This window comes from Misgurnus anguillicaudatus, chromosome 7, assembly GCF_027580225.2.
Source record: "Misgurnus anguillicaudatus chromosome 7, ASM2758022v2, whole genome shotgun sequence".
In the NCBI taxonomy this organism is placed as follows: domain Eukaryota; kingdom Metazoa; phylum Chordata; class Actinopteri; order Cypriniformes; family Cobitidae; genus Misgurnus; species Misgurnus anguillicaudatus.
In genome coordinates, this window is record NC_073343.2 from 11751516 (window position 1) to 11773898 (window position 22383).

At 38.6% G+C, this 22383-nt stretch overlaps 1 long non-coding RNA gene across 1 annotated transcript; it reads left to right on the plus strand.

Annotated features, from left to right (window-relative positions):
* Positions 1–1004: 1004 nt before the first annotated feature.
* Positions 1005–22182, plus strand: LOC141365264 (uncharacterized). Its single transcript, XR_012370476.1, has 6 exons — positions 1005–1415; positions 2432–2508; positions 18857–18903; positions 18999–19140; positions 19353–19479; positions 20959–22182. It is a non-coding gene; the product is annotated as an uncharacterized lncRNA (long non-coding RNA).
* The last annotated feature ends 201 nt before the right edge of the window (positions 22183–22383 follow it).

Sequence of the window (22383 nt, forward strand, 5' to 3'; positions counted from 1 at the left end):
GGCAGGAGGTGAGGACCGTAGGGACCCGGGCAGCTCCGAAATACCAATCATATGGGCGGGACGGTTCGGGCGGAGAGGGATTAACCCCTCCAACTCTACCGTTTCCGCCGCTCGAGCGGGCACGGCCGCCATCTCCGGGACGACTCCGCCTCGGAGGGAAAAGATGGGCACCCCTCTGATGCTGCAGAAGTGACGGGACCAGAAGGAGGTCCAATGGATTCGGCAGAAATCGCAGAACACGACTCTGCAGTCTCCACTGGAGCCTCAACCGGCTGAGGATGAGAAGGCCAGTAGGTGAAGGACGCATCCTCCGTCCTACTCAGCGTAGTGATGCGAAGAGCGTCCTGCGAGCGCTTGACAGCCGCACCATGGTGGCGTTCAGCACTGCAAAGGCGCGGACGTCGTTCCCATAGAAACGACAGTCGGCTCCGCAATCCAAGAGAGTTATGCTCTCACAGAGAGAACAAAAGCTCTCCACGAACGCAGCCTCGGAGTGCTCGATGCGCAAGCACGAAGACAGCGCTCGTGACCGTCACTGGAATCCCTGTACTTCTCGCACCCAAGATCGCACGGAGGAAAAGCTATCCTGAAAAGGACGCTGATCTCAGAATATACGAGAGAGTGGCTGTCTTTAAAAAGACACAGAGCTCTCACGTATCACTCTTTAGGGAAATCACTCTTTTGGTGCTCAGCTGATGATGCGCACAGGAAGAGGCAACGCACACACTAAACTCAAAACAAAAAATATGCAGAGCAGTGGAATACTGCGAGCGTCCGCTGTGTCAGTCCTGCTTGTCAATCAACTTCAGCAACCGTTCCCAGAAGAGCAGAAAGTAGCTTCTCAGTAGCAGATACTGCCGGCTTTCGAAGCGATAAAAAGCTGATTTCTACATTTGCACCTGTGGCTTATATACGCACCTGGCGGGGCGGCGCCAGCATTATGCAAATATCTCAATGCCAAGTTCATTGGCGTTTTAGTAGTATTCGAAGCAGATTGGTCTCTCTAAGCGAGTTCCCAATTCGTCGGTCACGACGTGACGTCGTAGTGACCGACTGAAAGGGAACTAACGTTATATGACGACATTTACGTTACTTCAAAGCCCAGTTAACTGTTAACTTAAAACGAGATTAATGTAAGTTCAAGTAAATGCATTCTTTGCATTTTCAGATTATTAAAATTAGATTTTTGACAATTACAGCCCGTAACAAATCTCTGGTAATTAATTTCTGAAAACCATTTTTTTGTACACGAACAGTTAAAGCAGCCTATCCCCCGCTGTACATCAGTGCTGCTGGGTCAAAACAACCCCATTCATGGATCATCCGTCGCGGGGATTTTGGATCGTCAGAAGGAGAAATACAGCAGGACTTTACAAGCAGACATTCTTCAGGGGTTCTTTTCTGGTGAAATAAAGGTCTGTATTTGTCTTTGTATCATTTAATCGAAACCTATTGGCAAATGTGTTGTCCAAGAACGAGGGCATTTCATTAACGTTACGTTTAGTCAACAACATCAGTCGAGTGCTTGAAATAACTTTTTCTGAGCAGATGCGCGTTTTTACCACAGAACGGGGTAGCGTTGGACAGTATATTTAATATGGTAATAATGGCGATTAACATTGGACTATAATTATACTTTATTATTATGAGTATAGACCGTTTCATCGGACGCACGCGTGTCGCTGGTACACGTCTGGTGTTTACTTCCGGTTTAATGGTCTGACTAGTGCCTCAGATGAATTCTGGAACAAATTACCTCATCAAAAATAACAAATGTTTTGGTTTCCTAAAGGCAGGGGAGACGGCGATCATGACCATGTGAAGGGAGGTTTGATAGCCGATTTGTAGTTAACATTGTATACATTATAGTACACATTTTACTTAGCAACGTTAGCTCAGTGTAGTTTTTTATACGCTTTAGCTATGAAATAAGAACTGAGGTAATTTCCTTGTTGTTTATTTTGCTTGGTATCAGAAATTAACTACTCTAAAAAGACTTTGTTGTTATTTATTCTTAGCGGAGTTTACCGGAAGTTGTTTATAAATGACAGGATTCAACTAACTTTAAAATGTCCATTAAAGCCTAATCACACTCTGTGACATTCAAATCTGCCTCCGTGCTTATCCAGCGAAAGCAGTTTACGTGTAACGTAACGTATGAAACAAACATTCAGATATATGTTATTCTGGAAGTACTGGAATAAATCTTTATAGTTCAGATATAAGCACTGCTGTCTACGAAAACAATCAAAAGAGATTAAATCGTCTTTTCGACAGTGACAATGCTTCAAATATAGTTTCTCTTAAGTGCAACATTAATGCCAGCAGGTGGTGACAAGTTAATTAAAGGTGGGGTGCATGATCTCTGAAAGCCAATGTTGACATTTGAAATCAACTAAACAAATGAATAAGTATGAATGATCTATTACAGGGGTGGCGAATGTCGGTCGTGGAGTGCCGCAGTCCTGCAGAGTTTAGCTCCAGCTCTAATCAAACACACCTGAACAGGTAATCAAGGTCTAAAGAGTTACTAGAAACCTTCAGACGGGTGAGGTTTAGGCTCTGTTTACACGTACATGGTTATTTTTAAAAACTGAGAGATTTACCTTCGTTTGTGCCCCTCGTTTACACGCAAACAGAGAACTCGCCTCTGAAACCGATTGTTTCTTAAAACTCCGGCCAGAGTGGAGATCTTGAAAATCTTCGGTTGCACGTAAACTGAGACAAACAGATGTTTAAGCAGGCAATGTCACAGAGTATGCGCCAGAGCTTGCACCTACGTCAAAAGTGCGAACCATGTTTACATGTGACTGCTACTCTGAACGCTTCCAAGATCACATTTATGTTCGTGCAAACTCGTTTTGTGTGTTTGTATTTGCAAATACAGCTGCGCCATTATGTCGAGGAGCAGAGACGAGTGCTCGGAGGTCAGAAATTTTACGTGTGTTTGACTTCATGCGGCGTTGCAAGAACCGACAGACGAATGATGTCAAAGTACTGCGAGAGCGATTTGAAATTAGACCTCTACGTGTGATTCCTTAACTCGCTCTTGCGGTACTTTGACGTCATCGATCACCAGTGTTGGGGGTAACGAGTTACAAAGTAACGGATTACAGTAACTACATTACTTTTTTGGGTAACGAAGTAAAGTAACGCATTACACTAATAATATTGGTAACTACACTACTTTACTAGACTATAGGAACGCGCTTTCCTGCGTTACCCAAGCAGTGTTTGCCTGGGTGTAAAGTTCTGTCTATTTAAGTGGTGCGTGCATGCGTGTCCCTGTACGTGTGCCGTTGCCATAGAGATTGATTTGACGGAGCTGTTGGTGCAAAGGGGAGCGGGAAATGAAGACGGAGGGTTTCAGCCACTGGGGCGATATTCACATAACTTTCAGCGTATTGCTCGAAAGGACAAAAATATTCGTGTGAAATGCACACTATGCCCACACGACAAGTGTCTTTCAACTGCTGACAACGCGATGAGCAACCTGTCTGAGCATTTGTAAGCCCAGCATGGCAATACAACACTTGTGGCGAAGGATCCTGCTTAACTTACCGGTCAGGGATCGAGAGGTCCGAACCCGAAGACGGAATTAGGTAATGAACCTCAATCGAGTCATTGAACGTTATTTGAACGTAACCCGAACAGCAATGTAGCGTGCGCCCAATTTATAGAAAAAAGCCAGGAGTCAGGACCGCTGTTTTCTTCATAATCTTACTTCCAAATCTAATCCTATAAACTTTTCGGTGTTTGATGTATCGCTGTTACCGCCCTGCCAGACTGTCTTAAATAGAGAAATAAGTTAATTCCTTGATTTGCGTTGTTGATTCATTTATAAATAATTCCCCCAAGGGTTTAGTTTATGCGCAAAAAGCATTAAAATGAATAGAATGTGATGATTACGTCTTTCTTTGGTGAAAAAAATAATAAAATAAATAAGCCTATATGAAATGTGTTTCCCTTAAATAATTAGCAAATTAACAAAACGAATTCAAAAGTAGCCTATAGCCTATATGAGTTTATTTTTTGTGTGACGTGCTCCCAAACCGATGCAGCACAAAACACTTTTTACCTATTTAAAAACACAATGTTTTGTTATTATTGCGAGTGTAACTTTACATAAATAAATTTACACATTACAGTTTTGAATGTTGTTTTACTTTTATTTGTATGACCATAATTTAAGGTAATTTAAGGTAATGCAAAATGCAAGCTCCTCACGCGTTTCATGCCATCACCCGCGTGGGTTTACACAGGGCAGCGAGAAAGAGACATTAAACTTTAAACATTTAACATTCTACTTGAGTTTTTTTTGGACATCCCTTTGCAATCACTGCAATCATATCATCAATTTATAAGGTAATAATAAATATAAGCGCAGCGCTTATGAGTGTTCAAACACTGCTGACCGCTCAGCTGTCAATCAGCCGACCCTCACAAAGTTTCAGATTAAATGATAATATATTTGAACAAGCATGGTCCTGTGCTTATTTCTGTCAATGTTCTGCATGAAGATCTTTAAAGGTTTCTACTTACATCACGATTTGCGGTGCGGCCGGTCGCAGTCTTTATGTAAAACGGGTATGAAATAAATTGATGCTGATGTCGGATAACGGGTCAACTGTTATTTTAATAGCGCGGATGCGGGTTATCAAACAGGACTGTGCATGACTCGTATAAGGAAAATGGAATGACAACATGAAAATTATAAAATAGCCTACATGTTTATATTCTGTATGAAACCACCATGGGCGCTAAACTTGCGGTGTTAAAGGGACAGTTCACCCAAAAATAAAAAGTTCTGTCAAAATTAACTCTCCCTCATTTTGTTGCAAACCTGTGTGGGTGTCTTTGTTCTGGTGAACATGAATGAAAATATTTTGAGGAATGTTTGTAACCAAACCAAGCATGAGCCCCATTTACTTCTATAGTAGGAAAAAATAATACTGTGGAGGTGAATGGGGCTCATGAGTGGTTTGGTTGCGGACATTCCTCAGGGTATTTTCATTCGTGTTCACCGGAACAAAGACGTTTGTACAGGTTTGTAACAACATGAGAGTTACAAACCTGATTTTCAAATAAATTATACAGAATTTTAAATTTTTGGGCGAACTATAAATCCGATGGGGTCAAAAATTAGGGTGCACCTAACTTTTGTGCTGGTGCACCTAAGAAAAAATGTTAGGCGCACCAGTGCAACCAGTGCAAAAAGTTAGTCTAGAGCCCTGGCCGGTCATTTAAAGTAGTCACTCATCATCAGCCGACCCCGCCTAAACATGTCCATGTATCTATGTGGTAAATTAAGAAAAAAGAAAAAAAAGGAAAGTAAAGTAATAAGAAGTGAAGTTACTTTTCAAATGCAGTAACTAGTAAAGTAATCTCATTACAATTTTAAGAAGTAACTAGTAACTAGTAACTAATTACATTTTTTGAGTAACTACCCCCACACTGTCGATCACCTACTGCAACAACTCCTTGCTCCAACATGAAGAACCAGTTTGCGTCACCACCAGCGCTGCCGGTGATTGGCTTATGTGGGCTTGAGCTTCTCTTGACGGCATATATGCACGCGTACGTGTAAATAAACACTTTTCTGAAAACTGACATGTGTGCACGATATTATTTTTGAAACCGGAGAGGTTTAAATGTCCGTTTGAAAATAGCCGCTGTTGGACTTTAAGGCGTCCATCTGCATGTTCATAATTAGAGGAAAGGCACGGTATTAAAATTAAACTATTTATTGATCAGATATGAAAAAGTTTTACAGCGCTGGGCAGTCTCAAGGCCACAATAGGCAATTGACTAACAGCCCGCATTTGGAGAAAACAGTTATTTATAAAGTATGTGACGTCGATCTTCTTCTTAGAATCTCCACCCACAAAGGCCGTTCCCCTCGTACATCTGACTCCATCACCACCCAATTTTAGCCTGCAGAAGATAGACACACAGAGCAAAGAAAAAACAAACTTTTCTCCGCTCATCCCTGAGGGCCATGCAGCCCGTAACTTCCTCCCCAGTACTCCTCCACTTCACATATGATTGACTTCACATAGAATATAATAATGCTTTCTTAAAACCAAATCATTAATAAAACATTCATTTATTAATAAAAAACATAAGCTGTAAAATGAAAGTGATTATTATGTAAAACACATTTCAATATCATGACATCATTTCATTATTCGTAAAATTGGTTATATGAATAAGGCACACATTAACTTCTTTAGATAGATAAACACATATTACATCTTTTACTGCAATACTACTTCTAAGCAAAACACTTTAATCATTATTCAAAAAAACATCTGTTAGGGAAGAAAACACACACACAAAGAACAAGCGCAGGAGATTCTGTTCTTCCAAGTTGAGCTGCCATCCCCCCATTAGGTTATTCTGTATGCAACCTTCATTTCATTGGTTAATATACATTTATCAAAGACAACATCTTATATTTATTACATCAATTATTCACTGATTAATACTGATTAAGTAAGAAATATATTGCATATTTTATCCTGTGAATATTAAAGCATTGATTAATACATGGTTGTCTGTTTGCTTTTCCCACTCTGGTCTCTTTCTTATCTTTGACAATTTCCAGACATACATTCCTAGTTAATTCTTCTTGCATTTTTACACACACACCCAAGCTGGTAGCTTTCCACTCTCAAACTCAAACACCTCATTTTTACGTAATAACTCAATGCATATATGAAACACACAGTGTTTGTAGAATAAAATGATTAATTAAAGAAATATAAAATGGAACAAAATCAATTTCCACAGTCCTTATTTGGACATCTTTGTAACTTTAACACGTTTGGCAATCATCATGAAATGTAAGCAGTAAATATATAAAACATAATTATTCAACAACACAACAATACTCCATTGTTCATGAATTGGTTAAATGCATTCATTAGTTAAACATACTAATTTTCACTTTCTCTAAATATAACATAGATATAAAGCAAACAACTTGTTTATTGAAACCATCTGTTCTGTGTGTTTTCCCTCCAGGGCTTTTTCTATAGCCCCCCTGGCACCCACACACATACCAGCCACCCCCTCCTTGGTAACTTTCCACACACACAGACAACTTTCTTGTGGTCATCACAGAAAACATTGTTGTAACAATACACATTAATTAAGATTATAAGCAGCATGATTAATAAAACAAAATCAAATCCCACAATTCCCTCTCTTGACCTCTGAAAGAGGTCACACATTTTCTTCTTCCTCCTCCTCCAGGTTTTGTAGGCCTAATAGGGGCATGCTATATGGGGGCGGATTATTCTCTTTTTTCTCTATTGCTGACACTATTAATCTGTTGCACAGGGATCTAAGACAGGGAATACAACAACATCCACAGGTCACCAGGATAGCCACTAATACACCAATGGACACTACTATGGAGGTTACTGTTGCCCTCCACAGTCTATCATACTGCATAAATCAAAGGTGTATGACGTCGTTAAATTTTTTGTGTAATTTAATTCAATTCCCCCATATCTCTGTACACACTAATCTTGTGGTGTTGTTTTGGACCTTTTGTCAATTCTCAGATTACCTCCATTGTTTATGCTAAATATTATGGTGATTATAATTGCAGTTATAACCCCTAGGGCCCACAGAACCTTCCAATTCCATATAGCTTCATCTCTGTGGAAAAATACACTTATTCCTATTGGCTAATATTCAAATAACAATCATAAATTGAAAAAATTGAAATGTAAAATTAATACTGTAGAATTGTATAAGAAACTTAAAAATTAAATTCAAAAGGAAACATTGAAATGTAAGATTATATAAGAAACTTAAGAAATTTAAAGGTCAATATGGTATGTAGCTACCCAGGTTATAATAAATAAACAGTAATTGTGATGTTCAGGTCCCTGAACACTTCTGTCAGGATTTCCAGCACTTTATGGAAGTCCAATTTATCTAACCCACACCCCAGCTGTTGGTAAAATTCTCATATGTTGGTAAAAGACTACTATTATAAACATGAACCGCGTTTAAAGGGGAGAGGGGGTGGTGTAGCTACAATATACAAAAATTTTTTAAAGTAAACCATAAATCCAAACTAAAATTTAATTCATTTGAAATAATGCTATTAAATATGGAAATAACTGATCGTAACCATAAACAGCTCTCTTTTGTCCTTGCTACAATCTATAGACCTCCGGGCCACCATGTAGATTTTCTTAAAGAAATATCAAATTTCCTGTCTGACCTCGTAGTCACTGTAGATAAAGCTCTTATCGTTGGTGACTTTAATATACATGTTGATAACCCAACAGATACATTAGGATTAGCATTTATGGATATTCTAAATTCTCTCAATATTAGACAAAACGTGACAGGGCCCACGCATACTCATAGGCACACATTAGACTTAATTCTGTCACTCGGGCTCAATATTAATGAAATCGAGATATCACCTCAGAGCGATGCAGTTTCAGACCATTGCCTTGTCTCATACACGGTACTTCTAGATATGATCACTCGATCCACAATACGCTACCGACTAGCCAGAACAATAATTTCCACCACTAAAGATAACTTTATTAGCACTCTTCCAGACCTGTCCCAAATGAAACATGTAGCAGATAACCCTGAAGATCTAGATATTGTAATAGAAAACCTGAACAGTATTTGTTCTAACACATTGGATGCCGTAGCTCCAATTCGAAAAAAGAGAATCAAAGAAAAAACGCCAGCTCCATGGTATGATCATCACACAGCAGCACTCAAAAAGGCAACTAGGAAAATGGAAAGAAATTATAGAAGCACAAAGTTAGAGGTATGGCGTGCAGCATGGAAAGAGAGTGTTAAACACTACAGACAGGCTATAAAAATCGCCAGATCTACCTATCTCAGCAATCTTATTAAAGAAAATCATAATAACCCTCGCTTCCTCTTTAGCACAGTTGCGAAACTGACTAGAAATAAAGAACAAACAGAACCCACTAATAAACTCCCACACAATAGTAACGACTTCATGAACTTCTTTACTAAGAAAATTTTGATTATTAGGGAAAACATTGTAGGTACCCAAGCAGCCACCACTCTACCCAGTAATACATTTAATGCTTGCCTACCATACGAACATCTTGAGTCATTTAAACCTACTACAATAGATGAGCTATCTAAATTAGTAGCGTCATCCAAATCATCGTCCTGTATATTGGACCCTGTTCCCACAAAATTACTCAAAGAGGTATTCCCTATAGTGTCTAACCCAGTACTAAATGTCTTTAACTCATCATTAGAATTAGGCTACGTTCCTACAGCTTTCAAACTAGCAGTTATTAGACCGCTCATTAAAAAACCAAACCTTGACCAGGGAGATCTAAATAACTTTAGACCAATCTCAAATCTCCCTTTTCTTTCCAAAATATTAGAAAAGGTAGTGGCAAGCCAGCTACGCACATTCTTAGCAAATAATAGTACGTATGAAAAGTTCCAATCAGGATTCAGGCCCCACCATAGCACAGAGACAGCGCTGCTTAGAGTTACAAATGACCTTCTCCTAACATCCGACCGTGGTGAAATATCACTCCTTATATTATTAGACCTTAGTGCAGCCTTTGACACAATAGATCACACAATCTTACTTAATAGGCTAGAAAACTATGTTGGCATCAGTGGTCAGGCGCTAGCTTGGTTCAGATCGTATCTAACCAATCGCTATCACTTTGTTTATGTAAATGAGGAGGAGTCCCATCACTCCCTGGTTAAATACGGCGTACCGCAGGGATCAGTTTTAGGTCCTATCCTGTTCTCGTTATATATGTTACCTCTGGGAGATATTATCAGAAATCATAACATACAGTTTCACTGCTATGCAGATGACACACAGCTTTACATCTCCTCGCATCCTAGCCAAACACAAAATTTTTCTAAGCTATCAGACTGCATCAGCGATATAAGTGACTGGATGTCACATAATTTTCTTATGCTAAACTCCAATAAGACAGAGATACTTGTTATCGAACCGAATCGCTACAAATATAATATGACAGATTACAAGTTGCCCATAAATGGCTGCACTGTGGTGCCAACCTCCACGGTTAAGAATTTAGGTGTGATGTTCGACAGCAGTTTATCCTTCGACAGCCATATCTCCAATGTCTGCCGCACAGCATTCTTCCACCTTAGAAATATCTCAAAAATACGCCATATGTTGTCTGCATCAGATGCAGAGAAGCTTATCCACGCTTTTATGACCTCTAGAATAGACTATTGTAACTCGTTACTCGGAGGATGCCATGCAAAACAGGTCAACAAGCTTCAGCTAGTTCAAAACGCTTCTGCAAGAGTTCTTACATGAACTAAGAAGTATGACCGCATAAGCCCAATTCTGGCATCTTTACACTGGCTACCAGTTAAATATCGTATACAATTTAAAATATTACTAATCACCTACAAAGCCTTAAATGGCCTAGCACCCTCATATCTTAGAGAATTATTATCAGAATACAATCCATCACGTGCATTGCGGTCACAAAATTCTGGCCTCTTAATTATCCCTAAAATATCAAAAGTGTCTAAAGGTGGCAGATCCTTTTCCTACTTAGCCCCTAAGCTATGGAATGATTTACCAACCGACGTCCGAAAATCAGAGACCGTAGATAACTTTAAATCTAGACTTAAAACTTTTCTCTTTAACAAGGCTTTCAAATAGTTGTTTTAACAATGGTACTTATCTCCTAATAGCTAGCTTGTACAACCTAATAAAAAAATAAAAAAATTAATGAATAAATTAAAACCTTTTTTTTCGTCAACACCTCAAAGCATGGTAAATCTCATTAATACTCTTTAGTAATATGCTGAAACTTTGAATTGGTTTTCGACTGAGTCTTAACTGCCAAATATGGCCGGCTTGCAATTTTGGCCTTTTCCCATGACCTTAAAATAGTATGTCATACTGAACCGTTTGCCACTGTACGTTAGCATTAACGACGGCAGTGGGGCCTCTGGCCTTAGTCAAACGAGTTCTGTTTCCGTTTCTAAAATCATTAACTATATGTAATACCTTAAAATAGCATGTCATACAGAACCGTTTGCCACTGTACGTTAGCATTAACGACGGCAGTGGGGCCTCTGGCCTTAGTCAAACGAGTTCTGTTTCCGTTTCTAAAATCATTCACTATATGTAATACACTTAACCAGCAATAGTTAGCCTGTCCGGAACCGAGCTGACTAAAACCACATTACTGTGTGACACTTGTTTTCTATGTGAACGGCCCCTACGCTAAGATTTTGTGTCTCTCTCCCTGTCTCGTCCTTGATCCCGAGGACGAGACAAACAGATCCAGTTCCGGTACATGTGAAAGTCGGCACACAACTGATCTACTAGCTGTTCTTCAACGTGATGTCCAGCTGATGCCTGACCAAAGACCACCGGCAGAACCCGCTTAATCTCCGCTTAATCTTCGCTCAATCTCCTTCCGTTTCAATGTGTATATATATATATATATAAATATAACTCCCAAGGGTTTTTTCCTCCTATGACTTTTTTTACTTCCCCGGCTAAAATTCCGGGGTTTTTTTCTCCTAGGGGGTTTTTCAACCCGGGGAGGCAGCCTTTTTGGGCTTAACTTCTATACGTTACATTAGTAATACGTTTGTTTATAATGTTGATTTATAGCCATAGCAAATTTAACTGCTTGTGCTATCGTTTATTATGTTGTGCTATCTGTCGATTTTCTGTGCTTTTCACTGCATCTATTATGTAAAGCTGCTTTGATACAATTACCAAATTGTGAAAAGCGCTATATAAATAAAATTGAATTGAATTGAATTGTAAATCAGTACAATTTTGTTTTGTTATTAAATAAAAAATCAATCTGCCGTCGTCCTCATGGGTAACTGCACATTCACCTGTGTGTTTGTTCTGTCTTACAACCTTTTGTGTACCGTACTTCGCTTTGAATTGTACGGCTATACCTGCTCCGTAGGCACAATCTGTGCATTGTGCTAAAGGTTCTGTTGCTGGGCTAGAAAAAAATGTCACCTTTTTTATGCACAATTTTACAGAGTGTTTGTTGACTTTATTGTTGGTGTTGTGTGAGTGTTACCCCAAATGTTTCACTTCCTGTTTGTTCTCTCTGTATTTCAGCTGATTCACTTTCACTTTCACTTTCAACACTCTCCCTCTCTTGGACCTGAGTCCTCAGGTCCACACCTGTTTCTGTGAGAGACCTGCTGGGAAAATCACATGGAACACAAAAAGAGATGGAACTATGTGTCGCCTTTGACCTGTAGCTGGACACAATGTTAGGTTTTTGCTTTTACTTCTCGGTAGCCTGGACCGTCTTGGTTCGGCCCAGCACCGTCTGAACACCTTCACTTTCACTCAATCATCATTTGTAACAGCTTGGTCGTTGTCCCGGTGTCGTTTAGCCTGGCAGGAAAAACGTTTAATCATAGCAGTTAGTTTGTAGAAATAAACATCATTAGTTAGTGGCAGGATTGGATCCTACACCAAGGCGTTCCGTGGGCCTGGAAACTGTCTACCTGTAAGCAATTCAAAGGATGTGAAACCAGAAATCCTGTTAACAGAAGAGCGAATAGACATTAATGCAATTGGTAATGCCTCAAGCCATGTTATTTTTGTCTGTGCACAAATGTTGTCAAGTCAAGTTTTAATGTCAAAGTCAGGTTCATTATTTCAGCTTTGCTCTGTCATTGGGGTGATAAGCAGCCCCGAAACTATATGTCAATTCCAGTGCGTGTTTGTCAATTTTGTCAGATCTAACTTTGTCTTGGGAAACCATGGTTGGGGATATAAGTGGCTTATTAGGCAGTTGACAACAACCACTTCATTAGGTACCTTCACAGCCTGTATTATGTGTCAGGCTTCGCTAGCATGTGTTATAGGCCGGCCTTTCCTGGTTTCAAACCCACCTATCTGCCATATGGCAGTTTCATATATACTGCACCAATCACATATGCAGAGTTACTATAAATAATCACCCTCTCTTCACCAGTGTAGTGCAAGGCTTTGATAACAGCTATCATTTCAGCTCTCTTTGCTGACTGTTTACCGTTCAATCTACCACTCAGTCTTGTTACAAAATCATTTTCAACCTGTTCAACAACTGCAAAACCTGCCTTTAGCGTACCATCTGATGCTCTAAAACAAAGCCATCCATAAATAACGTGATTAGTAGCGGGTAGTTGGCAGTGGTGTTGTAAACAACTTATTTCTGATTTTGTTTGGCCCTTTTTGGGTTTTTTTTTTTTTTTGTTTTTTGTTTTTTTTACTATCATGTGGCATCCCCTCAGTAATTAGGTCAGTCAAGTTTACACCCTCATGGACATAATTTCAGGTTCGGCTGGCCAGGATTTTTTGGTAAACTTTATCTAAGACACCGTTTTATATATTGGTACATACCTTATTATCTATTGTTTGTTGTTTATAAGGCCCAAAAAAAAAAAATAAAAAAAAATAACATAAGTCTCTGGTCCTGGGTCAGACATAAGGCTCTATCTCTCCATAGTTTAATTAGCCATTCATTTGTGCCCCGTCCGTCCGGGGGCACATTACAACATTGACAGGTCATTGTAATTTCTAGGTCCCTTTCTATTATTAACAAGTGTGTTGGAGGAATACAGAAATGTGTGCAAACTAGACTGGTTTGCTACCTTATAGGGTAGAGATTTGTTGATAGTCACTTTTCAATTTTACCAGAAACCCATTATCTCCACCGTTGTTGAAACTTTTTTTTTTTTTACGGTGGACTATTTAGGCCCATTATCCACTAGGGCTCTTAATGGTCCATGAGAGGTCCAGCCATTCCTTTCATGGTGGGTTCCTGTGTGCCCCCTTATTCATCCGCATCACTCCCTTTGGCCCCATGTTGGGTGCATAGGCGCCATTAAATCTGGTTGTGATGGGTTGTGTGGCGCTGGTGGTCCCCTGGCAAAACCACCATTTCCACGCCCGCCACCTCCTCTATTGGGACCCCATCCCCTTGCATTTGGTGCGTTAAGTGGATACCTTACACTGGAATATTGGGGCTGTGACCCATTTTGAGGGCATCTTCTGGCCCAATGACCTTCTTGTCCGCACACACAACATGCATTCCTGACAAAACCTCCAAAACCTCCCCGTTTTGGTCTACTACTCCTTCTTGGCCCTCCCCTTCTCTGTTGGTTATATCCTTCCAACAGGTTTCCTGTATAGGGTGGGCCTGTATATAAATCTATGGGCTGATTGAGATATTGTACGTTGTCCGGACACTAGTTGTCATAGCTACTGGTGTTGGTTGGGCCTGCTGGGGCATTTGTTTCTTTTTTGTGTTTGCCTGTTTAGTCTGTTCTAGCTGCAGTTTCAAAAGCTTATTCTTAATCTTATCTACCTCTACAAGTTCTGTTTGTGTGATTTGTTTATGGCCCTGTCGGTGTAATACACAAGATCTCTTTCCCATGTTGTTATCATTTGTATTTCTCTGTAATCTTAATAGAGTTGTGATTATCTCTCCCTGTGTCATAATTGTTTGTTGTAATCTTTCCATTTTTATTTTCATGGCCTTTATTTCATCAAATTCAGCATCTAGTTCACCACTGTTTACTGTTAACACCAGCTGTTGCTTTGAGATCGAAACAGACTTTTCCTCATAAGGAGGAGGTGTGTGCAGTGAGGGGTATAGTGACTTCACTTGAGGAGGAGCCATGGGTGGGGCTGAGGGTACTGGCTCAGTGCTTCCTAGTTCTACTTCCTTTTGCTCGCTCACAGCACAACTGTCAACTTCCCCTTTTCTCTTTGTAATCGTCTCGACCATACCTGTCAAGTATCCCGTTTTGGCCGGGAAAGTCCCGTATTTTACCCTCCTTTCCCGCCGTCCTCCCGTATTAGCATTTTCCCGTAAATCTCCCGTATTTTAACCTCCGTTATTACAAAAATAATAATGCCCGGGCGGAGTAATAAAAAACATTCCCAATCTGAGCTCGGTCACTAGCCTCACGCAAAAGATCCACAGATTCCGCTAATCCAGTTCGTATTTTCTCGCCCGCTCGCAGCATCTGTGTGTGTGCAGTGCACTCTCTGCCTGGAGCGCGAAGACGACAGTTTGTGAAGTTCATTGCATTAACAGGTAGATTTAGATTTATTACATTATATCAGTTGTTAAACAGCAGAATTACTCATTTGGAAGTTTGTTTATGTTATTTCTTCCGGTAGCCTAATGATTTGCTGTCGGTGTTCTAAAAGTGCTAACAACAAGCAAACAACAACAAAAATAACCACATTCTTAGTATTATCACTTGTCTAATGGATTTAATGTTCCCGATCAGATCTAAGTTAATATAAACAATACATTTGCTGTTGTTGGCACACTTTGTAGACAAAAAAACCCTCAAAAAACACCAATGCCTTGACAAAATAGACAGAGAACGGAAAGTGAAGCTGCTATAGGCAGTTCAACATTGCAAACATGGATTCAAAGCTTTATCAAGCCAGCAGGTAAATCATATAGAATATTTATTGTCACACTTTAATTCTTGTTATTATATTTTCCAATTATAATCACTTGTCTAAGTTGATGCTAGTAATATAGTAACATAATTTATTTAAAATACTATTATTAAAACCATAATAGTACCACCCCCCATAGTGCCCTTTTTGGTTTGGGCCACTGCCCCATCTAGCATTTTAATTTTCTAAATGACTGTTCTCATTACAAAGAAAAGTGAATGGTTTAAAAATAATTTTGTCATTAAGGTATAATGCAAAAGAAGTTAAATTAAGGCTTTTCAACCTAATGTCAATGGGTTTTGTACAGATGCAAATTTGTGTGTATGTACAGTATGAGTGTGACTTATGAAATGTAGTTTTCACAGAGCTGTGTTTTTTACTAGTTTTCTTGCTAATAAATTAGTTTGTTTAGTTAAATTTAAAACAATTATCAGCACACTATGGTTTAAAAAAATTATCCGGCCCTCACATCGTGGCGTTATTTACCATCCGGCCCTCAGCGTAAAATTAGTTTGACACCCCTTATATATACCATTTTTTGTTGGCATTTAGGCTATAGCACCAGTCTTAAAATGTAAGGAATACTGGCGCTTGTTTGGGTTGGTAGGGCTGCTCGCGGTGGGCGCCGGAAAATTTCCCTTATTTTCAGATCCAAAACTTGACAGGTATGGTCTCGACTTCAGCTGCAACAAAAGCGATTCTCGTCCCCTTTCTCAAATCTGTTTCTGAGTCTTTTACAGTTGGTCCCTTTCCAAACTACTTGCCTTTTTGCCATTGCACATACACTGTTAGGCAACCATACTCATCACATTTTTTTTTTTTAATTTAGCCATTTTCACACAATTTACAAGCGTTCAAAACTTCAAAAAGCACAACACGTCACTCTTTTCTAGCAGAAGGATATATACACCAGTAGTTTTCAGGAGTTTCACCCGCAATACAAACACAATACAACTTTCACAGAAATGTCACAAAAATAACAACAATATATCAACAATACTATTCACATTAAGACGTCACTTCTTCTTTCCAGTATTCGTGGACCTTACATCCACGGGCTGCTGTACACCCCCTACAGGATATACAACCTGAGTCGGTATTTTATAATACCTAATGTATTAAAGGAATCCTCAACCTTTTTAATTAATTCTGTTAACTTACACCGCCATTAACAGTATTCTTGGACCTTTCATCCAACGGGCCTTGCACCCCCTACAGGCTACAACCTGAGTCGGTATTTTATAATACCTAATGTATTAAAGGAATCCTCAACCTTTTTAATTAATTCTGTTAACTTACACCGCCATTAACAGTATTTGTGGACCTTCCATCCACGGGCCTTTTCACCCCCTACAGGCTACAACCTGAGTCGGTATTTTATAATACCTAATGCGTTAAAGGACTCCTCAACCTTTTATTTAATCAAAAATTTCAAAAAGTTTTTCACTCTGATCAATTTATAAAAATATAAATTTGTAATTCAGTTCGGATCTCCTTATCAACACAAGTAATTTGGTATATCCAATTAGCAGAATTTGATAAAACAGGCTTCTGCTTACCTTATTTTAATAGAGCGCTCTTTTTGTGTTGAAAGGGAATCCTCGCTTACTCTGGTTTCTTCAATGTGAAACCCTCCTTCCGCTCACTCTCTCCTTTCCCTCCACAAAACGTCAGGGGTCACCAGTTGTTGGACTTTAAGGCGTCCATCTGCATGTTCATAATTAGAGGAAAGGCACGGTATTAAAATTAAACTATTTATTGATCAGATATGAAAAAGTTTTACAGCGCTGGGCAGTCTCAAGGCCACAATAGGCAATTGACTAACAGCCCGCATTTGGAGAAAACAGTTATTTATAAAGTATGTGACGTCGATCTTCTTCTTAGAATCTCCACCCACAAAGGCCGTTCCCCTCGTACATCTGACTCCATCACCACCCAATTTTAGCCTGCAGAAGATAGACACACACAGCAAAGAAAAAACAAACTTTTCTCCGCTCATCCCTGAGGGCCATGCAGCCCGTAACTTCCTCCCCAGTACTCCTCCACTTCACATATGATTGACTTTACATAGAATATAATAATGCTTTCTTAAAACCAAATCATTAATAAAACATTCATTTATTCATAAAAAACATAAGCTGTAAAATGAAAGTGATTATTATGTAAAACACATTTCAATATCATGACATCATTTCATTATTCGTAAAATTGGTTATATGAATAAGGCACACATTAACTTCTTTAGATAGATAAACACATATTACATCTTTTACTGCAATACTACTTCTAAGCAAAACACTTTAATCATTATTCAAAAAAACATCTGTTAGGGAAGAAAACACACACACAAAGAACAAGCGCAGGAGATTCTGTTCTTCCAAGTTGAGCTGCCATCCCCCCATTAGGTTATTCTGTATGCAACCTTCATTTCATTGGTTAATACACATTTATCAAAGACAACATCTTATATTTATTACATCAATTATTCACTGATTAATACTGATTAAGTAAGAAATATATTGCATATTTTATCCTGTGAATATTAAAGCATTGGTTAATACATGGTTGTCTGTTTGCTTTTCCCACTCTGGTCTCTTTCTTATCTTTGACAATTTCCAGACATACATTCCTAGTTAATTCTTCTTGCATTTTTACACACACACCCAAGCTGGTAGCTTTCCACTCTCAAACACCTCATTTTTACGTAATAACTCAATGCATATATGAAACACACAGTGTTTGTAGAATAAAATGATTAATTAAAGAAATATAAAATGGAACAAAATCAATTTCCACAGTCCTTATTTGGACATCTTTGTAACTTTAACACGTTTGGCAATCATCATGAAATGTAAGCAGTAAATATATAAAACATAATTATTCAACAACACAACAATACTCCATTGTTCATGAATTGGTTAAATGCATTCATTAGTTAAACATACTAATTTTCACTTTCTCTAAATATAACATAGATATAAAGCAAACAACTTGTTTATTGAAACCATCTGTTCTGTGTGTTTTCCCTCCAGGGCTTTTTCTATAGCCCCCCTGGCTCCCACACACATACCAGCCACCCCCTCCTTTGTAACTTTCCACACACACAGACAACTTTCTTGTGGTCATCACAGAAAACATTGTTGTAACAATACACATTAATTAAGATTATAAGCAGCACGATTAATAAAACAAAATCAAATCCCACACCGCCCACGTGTAAACATAGCCTTAATCAGGGTTGGTGCAAAAATCTGCAGGGCTGTGGCTCTCCAGGACCGACGTTCGCCACCCCTGGTCTATTATCTATATTGATAGAAAAAAATGCATCACTTACAGCTAAAAGATTGTGTTTTTCTGTTTTAGGTGGTCTGAGTTTCCATGAGTTTCCTAGGCTAACTACCCCAGGCATGGTATGTTAATATACTGTCCTTATCATATGGTAACAAGAGTTTTATTTAGTCTTCTAGTATTTTAGAAGTTGTTTTTTTGTTATTTTTGCATTTAGATTGCACAAGACTTTTACACATTACACCAGGATGCAGCTCCAAAACTCTTTGAGAAATGGCTCCCTTGATATACCAATAGGATCTTGCATTTTTCTAAACCAGAAGCAAAGCTTCCATGTTCAGTTGAGGAGATGACACAAGGTAAAGTTTCTCAACTATTTTGATATTATGGGCCAGATTTACTAATAGCAATTTAATAAAGAAATCCACTGATAAATTAATGAAGAAAATTTTTGACAATAATTACTGTTGGGAGATTTGGCACTTTCTCCACTCATCTTCATTTATTTGAAATGCCAGACAGTTAACCGACATTATCTGAACATATTGCTTTTCAATTTCTGCTGCTACAGATGCAAAGGGATATCTTGCATTAAAGCTGCTCCCTGTTTTGCTTCCACCTCCAACCTTCAAAACTGCCAGAAAAAGTCCGGCCCAGCATTGATGATGGCAAAAAAAGCTTTCATCGACATTCAGCCTGTAAGTACTGTCATGTCCCAGTTTCTTTCTCTCTCTTTCTCTACATTCATACACACACACACATTACCCCCTGCGTTTATCTGTCATACACAGAACAGTGGCTCGAGAGAGACTAGAACTGTACCTGTGTGGTGCTGCTGGTTGGCATCGGCCTCCTCTCGCTCTCTCCGGGAGCCTTGTGAATCCCGCTGCCCTTTTTTTTCTGCTCTTCCACAGAGGACTATTGAGTTGTCATTTACCAGCCATCTGGATATTTTTCTGTTCAACTGTGTTTTTGTTGGTGCCGTTATTTTTGCCTGTGGTCAGCTTTATTAAACTGTGACATTTTGCTATCCCTGCATTTGAGTCCTTCATTCCCATAACAAGTACAAATCAAGAAATTTACATTAATACTTTATTTACCAGGTATTTAAATAAACTACCATTCAAAAGTTTGGGACATTATGTTAGTGGCTAGGGATGCAATGATTATAAATTTTGATGGTACGGTTATAGTCTGATAAATAATCACGGTTGTACGGTTATTACGGTTATAATGGACTAATTTATTTTACAACATTAATGTAAAAAATCACATGAATAAATTTTTTAACAATTGCTAAATTATTTTGTATTTTCAGTTTGTGTATTTTTTCTGTAATTCTTGGACAAATTTTAATAATAATAACCTAGCAGGCTTTGACTTAAACAGTATAGGTGCCTTTTGAAACCTGTAGGCTATTCATTTTAATGATCTTTCGAATAAATGTAATTTTATATTTGGACTGAATATATATTATAATATATTATAGATATATTATAAAACTAAATGTATATTATTTTGATTTGTTTAAAGTATTAGTAAAAATGATAAGAGCCTCTCAAAACGAATAATAACACAGGGTCATCCTGGACTGGGTTCTGTGAGTCATTTTGTACTGGCAGCATTAAAGTGTTAACTCATGCTATTAATTCATAAATCATTAACGCGTTAAAATAATTCAACGTTATTAAATGCAGTGAGACCACCAGGAGCCCCGCCCGGATTTGATCCGCGAGGAGGAGGTTTTTAATGCTGCACAGACCGATTGGAGTGTGGCTCTTTCACGCACCCATGCAGGCACGCACACACACACCAGATGCACAAACAACCAAGAGACGTGTCACGCGCACACATTCTTTTGAACGCAGAGCTTTGTCATACAGTGCTCTAACGAGCATGTCGCATGCCGCACTCGCCTCTTGGTGGTTCGTGGATCTGGTTTGTGTGTGCGTGCTTGAAACAAAAACATGCGCTTTAGCGGAGGCTTTACGGTTACTTAACCGTGACATTTTTAAAGCGCGATTAATAGTGAAACCGGTTAATCGCTGCATCCCTATTAGTGGCTGTCTTAAAGTGGGCAAGATCAAGGTGTAATAACTCCCAAACCCATCACCCATACCCACACCCTGACACCCCCCAAGTTTCACCTTAACTCATTTGCATTGTGTGTCCTTTAGGTTGGAACAAATATGATGGAGTACGTCCAGCAGGCTGAAGCATCAGGACTTTACCCTTATTTCCTGTCACTTGAAAATGGACACATGAGTCCCAGGCATTCGTCATCCTTGGAGGAGAAACTTTGGACAAGGCACTTTGATTGGGGTAGTAGAAGCACTACATTCTTTCAAGTAAATGACAAGAGTTTTTTTTTAAATAGACTGGGTTTCAGGTACAAGAGTTATAATTTTAGGTTTTTTTATAGACTTAAAGGTGCTCTAAGCGAATCTGTGTGACGTTACTTTTTGTTGATGTTTGAACTGTTTTGAAACAAACGAAGCGTAGCTAACTCCTTCCCTCCCTTCCGTGCTTTCATGAACGCGCCCAACCCTCACCCCCAAATGCTTCTTGTCGTTAATTGGCTGGAACACTTTGTTATCGTTTCTGGTGCTAGGTTTGGCCACTTTATTTTTATTGCAGTTTGTGGAGCCTAGGCTGTCTACAGAGATCACGTATTTTACAGTTTGATCAGCGGACAGGCAGCCAGCAGATAGTGAGGAGATGTTTGCTGTATGTAACAAAAAATGTTTTATGGTCTAAAACGTGTGAATTCGCTTAGAGCACCTTTAAGGAAGAGTATTTTTTGATGAATATTAATGATATGTTTATGAAATGTTACACTGGCAAAATGCTGTATTTCATAGTTTTTTTGTGTGTGTTCATAATGTAGACTAAAACAATACTGCTTTGTAACAAACAGTTGTTCTTAAAGGTATTTAATGAATTTCATGATTTTTTTTAAATGTTAAAACATATAGGGGCAGTTTCACAGACAAGGATAAGACTAGTCCTAGACTAAAGTAAATGTAAGAGCTGTCCAAACTGAAAACTACTTGCACTGACATATCTTAAAATACACCAGTGCATTTTATTTTCCCTCAAAATGCACACAAGTAATGTTTTTATTAAGATATGTTTTTTGAAACTTGTTATATTTCCTAATTAATAACTAAGGATTAGTCCTGGCTTAAGCCAATCCCTGTCCGGGAAACCACCCCTTACACTTTTGCAATTAGAGGCAAGTGAAGAAATTGTTTAAAATTGTTTAAAATTGTTTAAAAATTGAATTTTATTTATTGTATTTATAGTTTTGTATGATCTCCTGAATTTTTGATTGAGCTATTGTGTACAAAGTGTACGTTACACACATTGTATTTGTTACATTACACAAAGTCTAATATGCTAAAAAAATATAAATGAAAAATAAAGTTAATACAATGTTGACCTGTTTGTTTATCTTGTGGTTTTTAATTTTAAATGATAATTTTAAAAGGAATAAAAATAACCCTATATACAGTCTTGTTCAAAATAATAGCAGTACAATGTGACTAACCAGAATAATCAAGGTTTTTAGTATATTTTTTATTGCTACGTGGCAAACAAGT